We start from the raw sequence: 13,755 nt of genomic DNA on the forward strand, positions 1-13,755 counted from the left end.
CTGAGGCCTCAAATTTGGCTAAACTCAACTAAAAGGCAACAAGAGGACAACTGAGTCCATCCTTAGAGGCTAACATTCTGGGTCACAAAGCAGGACAGAGGGCGAATGAAGAGTGCATCTGGCGGCAGAAGTGATGGATCAACATTTATGAGCACTTGCTGGTCTCACAGAGGACCTGAGTTCTGCACCCAGCACCCACATGATAGCCAACAACGGTCTCTAACTCCAGTTCTGTCTTCTGACCTCCACAGGTCCAAGGCACAGATAGATATCTGGGTTGGACACATGTGGTGCAGAAAAACATTCACAAATATAAAATGAAAACATACAGGAGCCAGAAATAGGCATATTTTTGTGAGTTCAAGGCCAGCCTGGTCTACATACAGAGCTAGTTCCATGGCAGCCAGGGCTACACAGAGAAACCTTGTCTCAAAGAATTCTCTCTCCCTCTCTCCCTCCCTCCCCTTGCCTCCTCTCTCCCTCTCCCCACCCCCTTATATTTTTCTGCTTGCTCTTAAGCTGGCCATGGGTAGCCTCAATGCTGACAGCCTCAGTAATAAAGAAAATCCAACTATCCTTTTAAGTTCTTGTTCTAAGAGTTCCAGGCAAGCTCTCTAGAACTGGCCGAGTTGGGTCAAATGGTCCTCCGTTAATGATTGAATGACCAGGAATAGGGAACAGTGCACTAACATGGCAGCTCTGGAGGAGCTGTTCTCAGTGAAAATGAGGGGTTGCTGGGCCAACAAATCCATGGATATCACTTGAAATAGTAGAACTCCAGGAACTCACTATGTAGACCAGGCTGGCCTGGAACTCACAGAATCCTACCAGCCTCTACCTCCTGGGCACTGTGATTAAAGGGAGGTACTACCACACCTGGCCTACAATTTTTAAAGTGGACCCTGGAGGGTGTGGTGCGAGTGGTAAACAGTGATACCCAGCATCAGAAGAAACCTGGAAGTCAAGACCTCACCATCTTCAGTGACAGACAACACTCTACAACCGTGGATCTCAACCTGTGTGTCATGACCCTTCACAGGGTCACGTATCAGATATCCTGCACATCAGATATTTATGTTACAATTCATAACAGCAGCAAAATTACAGTTAGAAAAGTAGCAACAAAAATAATTTTAGGGTTGGGGGTCACCACAGCATGCGGAACCGTATTAAAGAGTCAAGTAGTGGCATTTTATCTGTATTTTAATAAAGTTTGCCTGAAGATCAGCGAGTAAAACAGCCCACTGGTCAGCCTTACAGACCAGGCAGTGGTTAACACACATCTTCAATCCCGTCAGCCACACTAGTTGCCATAAAAGCGGGCAGTGCATGTCTTTAATCCCAGTCCCAGAGAGCATTATAAAACAGGAGGAGACAGCTCTCAGTCAGTCTCATTCGAGATTCCTAGAGGCAGGATCACCATTTCGGACTTAGGTCGAGGTAAGAGCCAGTGGCTGGTTGCTTTACTTTCTGACCTTCAGGTTGAGTTTTTATTGATCGTGCTTCAGAGTCACAGCACTGGGAAGGCTGAGAGTCACTGCTCTAGAGGGAATCTGTGATCTCCATTACAAATATGGACAGCAATCACTCCAAAGAGAAGTTTTAATAATAATGTCAAATCAACCTCTGACAAAGTATCTAGACCTAACTTATTACTGAAGTGAAACATTAGCTAAGCCTTGGCTTGGCTCTCTGGTACCTAACACAATGTGTAGCTTACAGAAAATAGTGTTTGTACACAAATATTTTGGGTTTGCTATTGCTATGTGACCTTATTTAATCATATACTTTTTCTACACATAAATTTTGTTTTGTTTTGTTTTTTTGAGACAGGATTTCTCTGTGTAGACCTGGCTGTCCTAGAATTCCCTCTGTAGACCAGAGATATGGCTGACTTTGCCTCTGGGATTAATGGCACGTGCCACCACTGCCTGGTCTATATGTAAATTTTTAAACTATGAAAACAATCTTCTTTACCCTACAAGAAGCTATGGGATATAAAGTATACTAAATATGTTAAGTATCAAGACTATACTTTTAAAATTAATGGACTGGCAATAGCTTCAGGTACTTGCCACTAAGAGTGACCACCTCAGCCCAACCCCTGAAAATCACAGTGGAAGGACAGAACCTCCACGTATAGGCCATGGCACAAACACCCACCCACCCCACAATAAATAAACAAATGTAATTTAATAAATTTTGGGGTGGGGAAGGGTCTTACTGTGTAACCCTGGCTGGCCTAGAACTTGCTACATAGACCAGGCTGGCCTCAAACTCTCAGGCTGCTTGTTTCTGCCTCTCAAGCACTGAAAAACATAATTCAAAATAAGTAAAACTCTCTAATGTCTTCTGCTACTTCTAAAGTTTATTCTTCCCTAATTGTTTGATTCATTCAAAATTTTTAATGTAAGCAATAGATTAAACTTTTACATCTAAATAGTTACTCAGTTGCCTTAACACTAACTGTTGAATAATGACCTTCTGTCCATCCAGTCCACTGCTGAACTGATAAAGTCATGTCTTGGTGCGTGAATCACCTACTATCTTTTAAGTGACATGGACTTCTAACATATGCACCTGAAGTAGACTAAGGTGTTGTGTTCCTGGTGCTTATTCCCCTCAATGCTCATCAACATCTTTTATTATGGTAAAAGCTTTTTGAGTAGCAAAAACTACTAGCTTCAATTTATTTCATTACTAAACAATTTAATGCATTTACATGCATCCCTACTTTATCTGCTCACTTTTTGTTCATTTTTACATTGAAACACTGTCCCCTTTTCATTGAAAATGTTCAATATTTAACCTTATCCAAATGTGATTTTTAATTTGATGTCTTGAAATATAGAAACTATGATTTCTAATTGTCACACTTATGAAACTCCTTTATAAATTATTGTACTACTTTTTATGCCTACAAAACCCTTTCAGAGGGGCTAATGAGACGGCTTGGTGCTCACCACCAAGCCTGATGAACTGAGTTCAATTCTACAAGCTAAGAAGTTCTCTGACCTTCACATTCATGCCCAGACACACATACGCCCACCTCCTTCAAAAAATGTAATTAAAAAATAATTCTGGGGCTGGAGAGATGGCTCAGAGGTTAAGAGCATTGCCTGCTCTTCCAAAAGTCCTGAGTTCAAGTCCCAGAAACCACATGGTGGCTCACAACCATCTGTAATGAGGTCTGGTGCCCTCTTTTGGCCTTCAGGCATACACACAGACAGAATATTGTATACATAATAAATATTATAAAAAAATAATTCTGTCAAAGACTGAGCCCCATAGGCTCAGAGAGAATAGAACTATTAGGAGATGTGGCCTTGCTGGAGTAGGTGTGGCTTTGTTGGAGCAAGTGTGTCACTAGGTGGTGAGGAGCTTTGAGGTCTCAGAAGCTCAAGCCAGGTCTAGTGGCTCAGTTTCTTCCTGCTGCCTTCAAATCAAGATGTAGGACTCTGAGCTCCTTCTCCAGCACCATGCCTGCCTGCATGCTGCCATGTTTCTTGCCATGACAATAAGAGACTAAACCTCTGAGCTGTAAGCCAGCCCCAGTTAAAAGTTTTCCTTTGTAAGATAATGCTCTGAAAGACCATGCTGCTGTCAAGGTCTCTTCACAGGAATAACTAAGACACTATTTTTCGACATATTTGCCATCTCTGGGGCTCTTCAGTTCTCGTCTGGTATCGCCTTCCTAAAGCCTCAGACCTTTCTTTAGTACTTCTTGGTGTGCAGAGCTCACAGCAGTAAGCCGTTTTCATTAATTCCCCTATTGGCAATGCAATTTTTTTTATTTCTGTTTTATTAATTTATATACTTGGTGTTAAGCACTATATTGGCTTTCTTTCTTGTTGCTGTGATAAAATACCCAACTAAAAAAGCAACTTAAGGTTTAGTTTGGATTCACAGTTCAAGAATATAGTTCACCACAGAAAGACGTGAGGTAGCTGGCCTCTACACACACACATACATGCAAATATAGGCCACATTGCATCTTGTTAGGAAAATGCCAGTGCTCAATTGATTTTTACTCATGATGCTGCCCACATTCAGGGTAGGTCTTCTTTCTTCAATTACACCTGTCTAAGAACACCCTTATGTATACCCAGAGATATGTATCCAAAATGACTCCAAATGCAATAAAACGATGATTAGCTCTCACTAACAGTTTGATTAAGATGAGCCTAAAGTCTGTTTTCTTTGTATTAATTCTGTTTGCGGCTCACTAAACTTCTTGGATTTAAATTCAAACAAATAAGGAAATACTTCTTTTAATGCTTTTAACTCTAACATTTTCTCTCCTCTCCTCTCCTTATGGAATTATAATTATATACCTGACAACTTAAGTTTGTCTAAGTGGCCAATATGCTCATTTGTGCCACTTTTCCTTCATTCATTAACTTAGCAAACTGTTCCTATTCTACTTTCAATTTTATCAACCTTTTCTTTTGCCATATTCTATCTGCTGTAATTCCATCCAGTGAGTATGTATGTGGATGCCCTCAAAGTCCCTACAAAGATGCCAAATCCCCTGAAGCTGGAGTTACAGTCAGCTGTGAGCTGTTTGATGTGAGTGCTGGGTACCAAACTCAGGTCCTTTGGAAGAGCAGCAAGTGCTCTTACCCTACCCCCTGAGCCATTTCTCCAGGCTGAAATGACTTTTCTCACCAATACAGTCAGCCACTTGGAAATTTGGAATACATTATCAAATACATACATTTCTTGAAAGTAAATACAGAGTTTTCAGTCTTATTACACATACATAGCTAGATAAAACTAACTCTAGTGACCTAATACTAAAAATGGAACAAATATCTTCACATTACTTCTAAATATGGGGGAAAGGGACAAACCATTAGCACAGGTAAGTATCCATTTTCAAAAATCCATTCCAGATTTGAAAAGTACCATTTTCCAAGGCTATATATTCACCTTCTGCCCAAGACACTCTCTCTGATTCCCAGAAACAGACACTACAAGTTCAGAATAAACTAGTTCCACGTGCCACAGCCTCCCACAGCTCCTCACCCACCTACCTATTTACCTATTTAAGCCTCATTCTTTACTGAAAAGCAGAGCAGAACTGTGCTCTGTAGTTTTAGTCAACCTCATTATAAATAATATACAATACTTGATCAATTAGAAAACAGGAAGCTGCTATAAAAGAAGACTGTTCGTTCAATTGGGACAAAGAAAGATTAAAAACATTCTGGCTAGCTCAACAATGTATTGACATGGAGATGGTAAATAGTTAACTACTGACTGCTGAAGGGCACTAACCTAAAGAGCAGTCTGAAAAGCAGTCACTGAGAAACAGAGAGGGTCTCCTAAGATAGGGAGATGGTTAACAGTTTCTGACCCATGTCACAAGACCTATCTAGGTGGGAACATACCTTCCAGAGCTGGAGGAGGGGTAGAGGCAGGCCCAGAAACGTAATCTGGGAGTTGTTACAGGTGTGATGTGTAAAATCACGAGCATGGGTGAAACTACAGAGAGGAAGGAGGTCAGTGCTGCAACATGTCAACATTAGGGTACAGGACAGAGAAAAGTGTGGGAGACCTTTTAGAAACCAGACTTTAGCTAGGCGGTGGTAGCGCATGCCTTTAATCTCAGCACTCAGGAGAAGCAGAGGCAGGCGGATCTCTGTGAGTTCAAGGCCAGCCTGGTCTACAAGAGCTAGTTCCAGGACAGGCTCCAAAGCTACAGAGAAACCCTGTCTCGAAAAACCAAAAAGAAAAAAAAAAAGAAACCAGACTTTAAGGAGCAGACCTGTTAGCTTCTCCCTATCAGCAGTTTACCTACCCCGCCCCCAAATACCAACTACACCTTAGAGTAAAAAGCAACAGCTGGGGAAAGAGGAAAGAAACGAAAGAAGTTCCAGGACATTCTTATAGGGTGTCATCTATTTAAGCCTGTTGAGGCTGGAGGGTTAACACACTTCCCCTGACAGTTCTAAGAAAGGATTAGAATGTTACCGCCTAGTACCTAATAATCGTGATGTATGACAGAAAGGGAAGATAAGTACAAATCTTTGGTTTATTGAAGACCTGTGATATATATTAGTTTCCCGTGCGTGTTGTCAAATAACTACAAACTAGTAGTGCTTAAACAACAGGAATTTGCTTCTTCAGTTCTGAGATTACAAACAGGGCTGTGTTCCCTTCTGTAGTTCTGCGGGAGAATCTATTCGGTGCCTCTTCCAGTCTTTCTGACAACGAGCAATTCTTGGGTTTTGGCTATACTGCTCCAATCTTGGTCCCCCAGTCACACTGCCTCCTCTTCTTCCATGTCTTCTGTAATTTCCTGTCATCTGTCACTGGATTTTGAGGCAACCTGGACATCACTGTGATGGATTCCAACCCATGGAGAGTAGTAGGGTTCAGAGGAGGTAACAGATTTCTTCTGCTCCACACCCAGCCTCAGGAAGACAAGACACTCACTAGTAATGAAAGAGCTCTCCTGCAGCGTCCTGTCGGGACAGCCAGTGTTGCACACACCTAGTTAATTTATACTAACGCAGTGCCATAAAGGATGGCACAGACTCCCTCATCTGACAGGGCAATGAGGCACAAAGCACAGCAGAGCAGAATCCCGGTGCCCTTCAACACAACACAATAATCCTGCAATAGCAAGTGCCAATTCTGTATTTGGCTTCAAAAGACAAGTTAAAAAAAAACTTTCAAGATGACAGTAAAAAAAGACAAAGAATCTCTGCAGGGAGGAACATGCCACACAAAATATTCTTAGAGTTATACTCTACTATGAAAATGAAAGAATGTAAAGTCACCTATTCACTACATTGAAGTAATATTTTGGGTGTATTGGGCTAAATAAAATTCCTTATTTTTTAATAAGAAATTATGTTCACTTTATTTCTTCTACTTTCTTACTTAATATGACACTGGAAAAATCTTAAATTACAATTGTGGCTTGAAAGAGCTGTTTCAGGCTAGGAATGTAGCTCGGTTGGCAGAATGCTTGCCTAGCATACACATGGCCCAGAGTTTCATCCCCGGCACAACATAACCACAGTTTATAATACAAAAGAGAAGGAGAACGATCCGGAATTCAAGCCAACCTGGGATATGTGCAATGAGAGGGGAGAGAGAATGGAGAAAGAAGTACATGAGTGTGTGACTTCACACTGTACATATTTTATTCACTTAGCAACTACTTATTCAGTACTAAAATTATTTCACTGCAGACTGTACCAAGTGCTAAGACCTGCAGCAGGAGCAAAGGTGACAATCCTGCCACCAAAGCTTTCATCACCTACACATTTTATGTGCGATCATGCATAAATAATAACTGTAACCTTCTGAGGTCCAAATAATAAGGCTTGATTCAGAAATCATCAAATATAACTCTATAATTCTAGACTAATGACTTGTCTTGTGACATGGTAGTTCTTAGTAGTACATAGTTTTGTTGATATTTTGTTTGTCTCAGAGACAGGCCTCACTATGTAGCTCTGGCTGGCCTGAAGTCTCTATGTAGATCAGGCTGGTCTAGACCTCACAGAGATTACACACCTCTGCCTGCTGCTAATGCATCAGTTTTCTAGTAGCCTGCCCTGGCTTCTTGGTCCTCTCAACTAGTTTGCTGACTATGACTCAACTTGAGAAAGTCACGTGGCAACAAGCTAGGTATTCATAGCACAAGGGCTATCTTCACTCTGAGGGGGTCTCTAGAGTGGGGCGGAATAAAACTGTTAGGTACATACTTCTAAGGCGACAACTCTAGCTTTGTGGATTAAAGAGACAGTTCTGAAGTTTTTTGGGGGCTTAAATAAACAAAACTAATTCAAAATCGAATCTACAAACTTTTCTTTAAGCTAAAACAGCTAACTTTCTCCTACAAATAGCAAAAGCTCTTGAAATAGGACTTCTAAAGCAAACCAACAGGGCTGAGAGGTGGCTCAACAGCTAAGGACATCTGGCTGTTCCAAAGGCTCTGGGTTTGATTCCCAGGACCCCCATGGCAACTCACAACCATCTTGTAATCTCTCTGGCCAATCAAAAGAGTATCAGGTGTGCACATGGTATATAGAAATACATGTGGCCAAAACATACATGCCCATAAATTAAATTCTTAAAAATTAAAAAAAGAACCAAATCAACAATTAGTAATTTTCTAGCAAATGACTTTTAAAATGCTAGCTGGAAATGGTAGCAGGCTTGTAATCCTAGCACTTGGGAGGTGGGAGGAGGATCAGGAATTCAAGGTGATCCCCGTCTGCACAGTAAATTCCTTTGAGATTAGCCTGGGCTATACAAGCCCTTGTCTCAAAAATCTAAGAAACAAAACAAAATACTAGATAACATCAAGAGAGCAAGACTATACAATAGTTTTAAGGTAGTGAAATAGTTTCCAAAATAAGGCTAATAAAAAAAAAAGTTATTGGGCTGGAGAGATAGCTCAGTAGTTAAAGTATTTACTACTCTTGCAGACAGCCTGGGTTCAGTTACCAACACCAACATGGCAGTTCACAAACAACAGTAACTCTGGTTTCAAGGCATCTGATTCCCTCTTCTAACTCCTTCAGTCCTGTACTCATTATACCCAGGCACACACATATATACATAAAGTAAGTATTAAAAATTCTTCAGGGGCTGGAGAGATGACTCAGTTAAGAACAATGGCTGCTCTTCTCCTCCAACACCTACATGGTAGATTGTTTTGTTTTTTCAAGACAAGGTTTCTCTGTGTAGCCCTGGATGTCCTGGAACTCACTCTGGAGACCAGGCTGGCCTCGATCTCAGAGATCCGCCTGCCTCTGCCTCCCGAGTGCTGGGGTTAAAGGCGTGCGCCACCAGTGTGCAGCCCAGCAATATCTACTTTTCACTCCTGTATACCAAGCATCACTATTATGACAACTACAGAGAAACAATGAAGTGTCCAAGATTTAAACACCTAAAATTATGTCAATGCCTTTCTTGAAGTCTGCCGCCATCTGAGATGCAAACGTGTTAGACAATGAATCTTTTCCTCCTTCACTCTTCAGCTGCACAGGTATGTTTACTCATAAGCTGTTTCAACATCATGTATCTTCTGTCAGCTAAAAAAGAACTGGAGTAGTTCAGGGGCTAGCCACCCAGACAGACATGGAGTAAGAAGGAAAGAAAAGGTATACAGGAATAGAAAAACATAAAAGCCCCAAGGCCAAAGATAGATAGGATAATTTAAGAAAAGCTGGCAAGAAACAAGCCAAGCTACAGTTAGGCGTTTCTAAGTAGTAATAAGCTTGTGTGTGTGTGTGTGTGTGTGAGATTTATTTGGGAGTTGGGTGGTGGGGCCCCCAAAAGAGCCTAAAAAGTAAAGAGTAAAAAACAACCAACAACATTTTCCTCTCTCCTTTTCTTGTTCCTTTTCCTTCCAGATTTCTCCTAACGCTTATCCTCTCTGCCCGCCAGCCCCGCCTATTTCTTTCCCTTCGTTATTGGCCGTCCAGCTCTTTAAAGACCATCAGGTGTTTTAGACAGGCACAGTAACACAGCTCCACAACATAACCAAAAGTAACACACCTTAAGATAATATTCCCCAATACACAGTGACTTAAAAGTAAAGTGAGAAAAATCATATTTGGTGAAAACTGCCTCGGTATGAAAAACTCAATTATTCTCCATAATCTACAACTTGCTAGTTAGGAGTCAGGCTAAAGTCTTCAGCCAGTGTGTTCCCTACATGAGCATGAGTGTTTTTAAACAGGCTACTACTTTGTGCAGAAGAACTAGCTGGACAAATGGACTGTAATATGCAATCAAATAGTAATTTAGAAACTCAACTTTACTTTGGCTGTTAGCCCAAGATGCTCAAGTTTTTTTTTTCAACCTAAACCTCAACAATAAAAAAAAATCAATAAAGGAGCATACACTTAGTAAGAATATGCCTACATTTGACAACTGTCACCTGTAGTACCCTCAGAAGGACAAGTAACGATTCTCTAAAACTCTATTTCCTGATTAGAGAAGATACAAATGAATAACTGATATAAAAGTACCCAAATTTATCAGCACCTTACTCTGGGCCAAGCACTAGACTAGGGACAGTTTCAAGTTATCACACCTATTTTGCCTTCCTAGAAACTTGAGGAAACCATGTCCCTTGGTCTTCAGTGCCCTGAGTGATAACCGTTGTTACCAGGGTGTGGTATGTGTTTGCTACTGCTCAGGTTAGTGGCTGACAACTTTCCCACCTCTACCTCTAAGTGGCTAAACTACAAACAGATACTAACACAAAGAGCTGGGAGGCAGGTGGCCAGGAAATATATGAGTATCAGGTGGTAAGGCTGACTAGAAACCGAAGGATTTCTGCGCCATATCTAGGTGTTTAGGAAAAACCAGGATGTGCCATGAAAATATACAGGACTCTTTCAAAAGACAGGAAAGAAAGAAAAGAAACAAAGGGGGGTATTAAGCTATTTGCCTAGCATGTGCAAAGCCCCCCAAAAGCCTGCCTGAAATTATGCATATATTTATATATTTACATATATGTAAATATATATAAATGTTGACTCCTAGCTGGGAAGGAGCACAGGCCCTTAATCCTATCAGGAGCATGAACTCAATGAGTTCATGGTTAGTCTGGTATACATAAGCAAGTTCCAGGCCAACCAGGCCACATAGTGAAACCCTATCTCAAAAAGAGTGATGATTCCCAAATACAGTACACCAACAACTGCAGAAATACTGCTTTGACTACCTGGGTTCAAACACGGCTGAGGCATTTCCAGGATAAGATATTTCAAGAAGCTATTTTAGTAAAGAATAGGTTGTTTCAACTTCTAAAATTATCCTGCAATTAAAACAAAATTAACCTTACTGGGGTTCTCAAATGAGAACCCCGAGATAGTATTTTCTTCTTTCTCAGAAAGACACCTTACAAGGGCATTAATTTTTTTCCACGGTCACATGTATAAGTTTACACTGTATACAGTAATTTTTAAATAGAGCTTTAAAAAGGGGGGCTTGCTTTGTATAATTTGGTTTAGTAAGTCCAGAGACTCAATGCCAAATCCTTTCCCAAGAAATTGCATGTACCAAGTAAAGAACATTTGAAAATAAGGTCATCGCCATTTTCTAAATATTTACATTTTAATTCAATACAGACAGCTCGATGTTAAAGCTTAAGCAGGCAAATATGAAAATGACTTGAATTACAAACAGAAGAGGTAGGATGTGCACTGAGACCGGTTAACAGCAAAACCGGAAGAAAAAAAAAGACAAGTATATCGTCACACTACATACAATAAAAAGGGGTCAATGAATCCAGGTTAAAATAGGAAACAAACGGAAAGACAGCCAGTTTCACACACGAAAGTAGAATGAGGAAAGACCAAAATATTTTGGGAGCACCAACCCAGGAAAGGACTGCTTTCACGCCGCCTGCCTGCTACCATTTTACACCAACCTTTCTCGCCACCTCTAGGTTTGAAATTTGCAGCGGCATTTAAGGCCGGCCTTCCTAACATTACCACATTCTCAACAGCGAACCTTACACAAAGTCAAGCACCAGCCATGTATTCCTACTGCTAAGGGGACAACGAGCAAAAAAATTAAACCTTTCTTTCTCCCATATATAGCCTTCACCATCCTCTTCTCTCTTTTATTTGCTGCCCTTGTCTCGGGATTAACGAACCCTAAACGACTTCTCCCCACTAATGGAAATGGAAAAAAGAGGGGAGAACAACGGCAGAGTGGAACCCCAGACAGTAGGAAAAACTGGAAACTGAAAGCAGCGGCCTCCCGCTCGGGACCGGGGAACACCCTGGAGGTGGAGTCCCGGAAGACCCGGGTTCACACGCTTCACCCCCAGGCCGCTCGGCTTACAGCGCGCGTGTGCCCGAGCGTGTGCGCGATCTCCGCCGGCGGAGGAGGCGGTCACCTCCCCGGCCGGCCCGCCCGCCCTCCCGGGAGCCGGGGACGACCGGCTTCGGGGGCCAAGTCCGCGCGCGGCGAGGCCCGGAAAGCGTCCCGTTAGGGCCGATTTCACCCGTCAGGAATGCGCTCCGCCCCCGCCGCCTCCCCGCGGCGCTCGCCCTCTCGGGTCTCGCCCGCTCGCCCGCTCGGGGCAGCGCCGCGGGGAGTTCCAACACCGTCGGGGCCGCGGACCGCACGCCCCGGGGACAGCCGCACACGCCTCCCCGGCCCCGTTCCGAGGCCCGAGCGGCGCCCCAAATCCCCCGCGTCCCTAAGGGAGGCGCCCGGCCCCCGCCGTACCTCAGCTCCTCAGGGCGGCGGGCGAGCAGGCCCCATCCCGCGGAGGCACCGGCCTTGAGGGAGGACGGAGGAGGCCCGGCCCTCAGCCCCGCCGCGGAACCGTCTCGGCTACGGCAAGAGCTACCGGTGGAAGCGTGGCGGCCGGCCGCTTTCCCGAACTCCCCTCGGTGACTCCAGCCGGACCGACGCAGCCGAGGACCAGCACAGCAACTGCCATTCTCCCCCGCCCTCGCCCCTGATGGCCCCGCCCCCTCCTCCCACTCCGGCCCCGCCCGGCGTGGCCCCGCCCGGTGCGCACCCTGCGTCCTGACGTCACCCCCCTCCCCGGCGCCGCCGCCGCCGCCACTGCCGGTTGACTCCGGGACGCGGTGGTTCGTAGGCTCGCGCACGTTCACCTCGCGCTGCGCGCTCTCGCCCCGTGCGCCCCGGACGGTGGGGCGGGCGACGCCCTTCTGGTCACCCGGACCTCTTCTCGCTCGAGTTGGGGGACGGCGGGAGCCACGCCCCAGGCGGAGCGCGACCCTGACTCGGCGCTGACTGTCTGCCTTCCGCCCCGTTGTTTCTCACGGTTCACCTGCCTGGTTGGCAGCCCTCCTCCCGAGAGCCCAGCCCAGCAGCCCAGCCTCTGCTGCTCTCGATCCCCCGGGAAGTGTTTCAGCCCTGATGGATCTCTGATGAATTCAACCTTACTTTAATCCGGACTGTGCGTTCCATTGTTCCATTTTCCGTCTTTTAATCTCAGTCAGACCCTCTGAATTTTTCATCTATTCAAGACTTGGTATAGATTTCTTAGATCCTTTTCCAGTTCCAATCCCATCCTTTCCTTGTTTATTTCTTCTGAGGATTTAGATCATTTCCTTAGAATACTGAGACGTGGATGCCAAAATGTCCATCCACCATCTGTTACTTATTCTAAATATATCACTTTCGATCCCTATTTCAGTGCGTCTAAATTAGAAGCTAACCAAGGACCCGTATCTTTTCAAACCCCACTTGGCATCTCTGGTAACCAGTAAATTTTTCCCCGTTAGAGACAGGCTAGGCAGTTTAGGGTTCACTATCTTTGACCACACGGCTTAAAGGAAGTAATTTTGAATATGATTTTCATTTGTTGGAAGTTGAGAGCCATTATGTCTCCACCTTTAAGTGCTACCTGAAGACTGTATGCAATATGTGATAATCTACTGGACACTTTGAACCTTTGAATAATGCAAGAATGGCTTTGCTGTGTAGATGGGGCAATGACTGGGAAGGGGTTTTGAGTTGTGCAAAATAACAGTAGTCTTGCACTCAGTATAGTCATAATAGTTCCCAGAGATTCAATTCCTTTCTCTCTTCCTAGACATTGGAAGGATGCTCTATTCCTCACTAGGCCAATATGCATCTATTAAGAAAGAGATAAGAGTTGGACATCTGCACTTGACTCTATGGGGGTTCCTTGTACTGAGTAGTTTTATGTCAACTTGACACAAGCTAGTTATTTGAGGGGCAGGATCCCCAGTTAAGAAAGTGCCTCCATAACATCAGGGCTGTAGG

The 13,755-nt window shown here is 43.7% G+C and overlaps 1 protein-coding gene across 1 annotated transcript in view; it reads right to left on the reverse strand.

The window, feature by feature from the left end:
* Window positions 1-12,442, reverse strand: part of Rnf19a (ring finger protein 19A, RBR E3 ubiquitin protein ligase) — a 41,208-nt gene extending 28,766 nt beyond the window's left edge. The window contains exon 1 of the mRNA XM_057792146.1: window positions 12,220-12,442. The gene's annotated coding sequence lies outside the window, so the exon portion shown is untranslated. The remainder of the gene's footprint in view (window positions 1-12,219) is intronic.
* Window positions 12,443-13,755: the final 1,313 nt, after the last annotated feature.

Source organism: Chionomys nivalis, chromosome 17 (genome assembly GCF_950005125.1).
Source record: "Chionomys nivalis chromosome 17, mChiNiv1.1, whole genome shotgun sequence".
NCBI lineage: Eukaryota > Metazoa > Chordata > Mammalia > Rodentia > Cricetidae > Chionomys > Chionomys nivalis.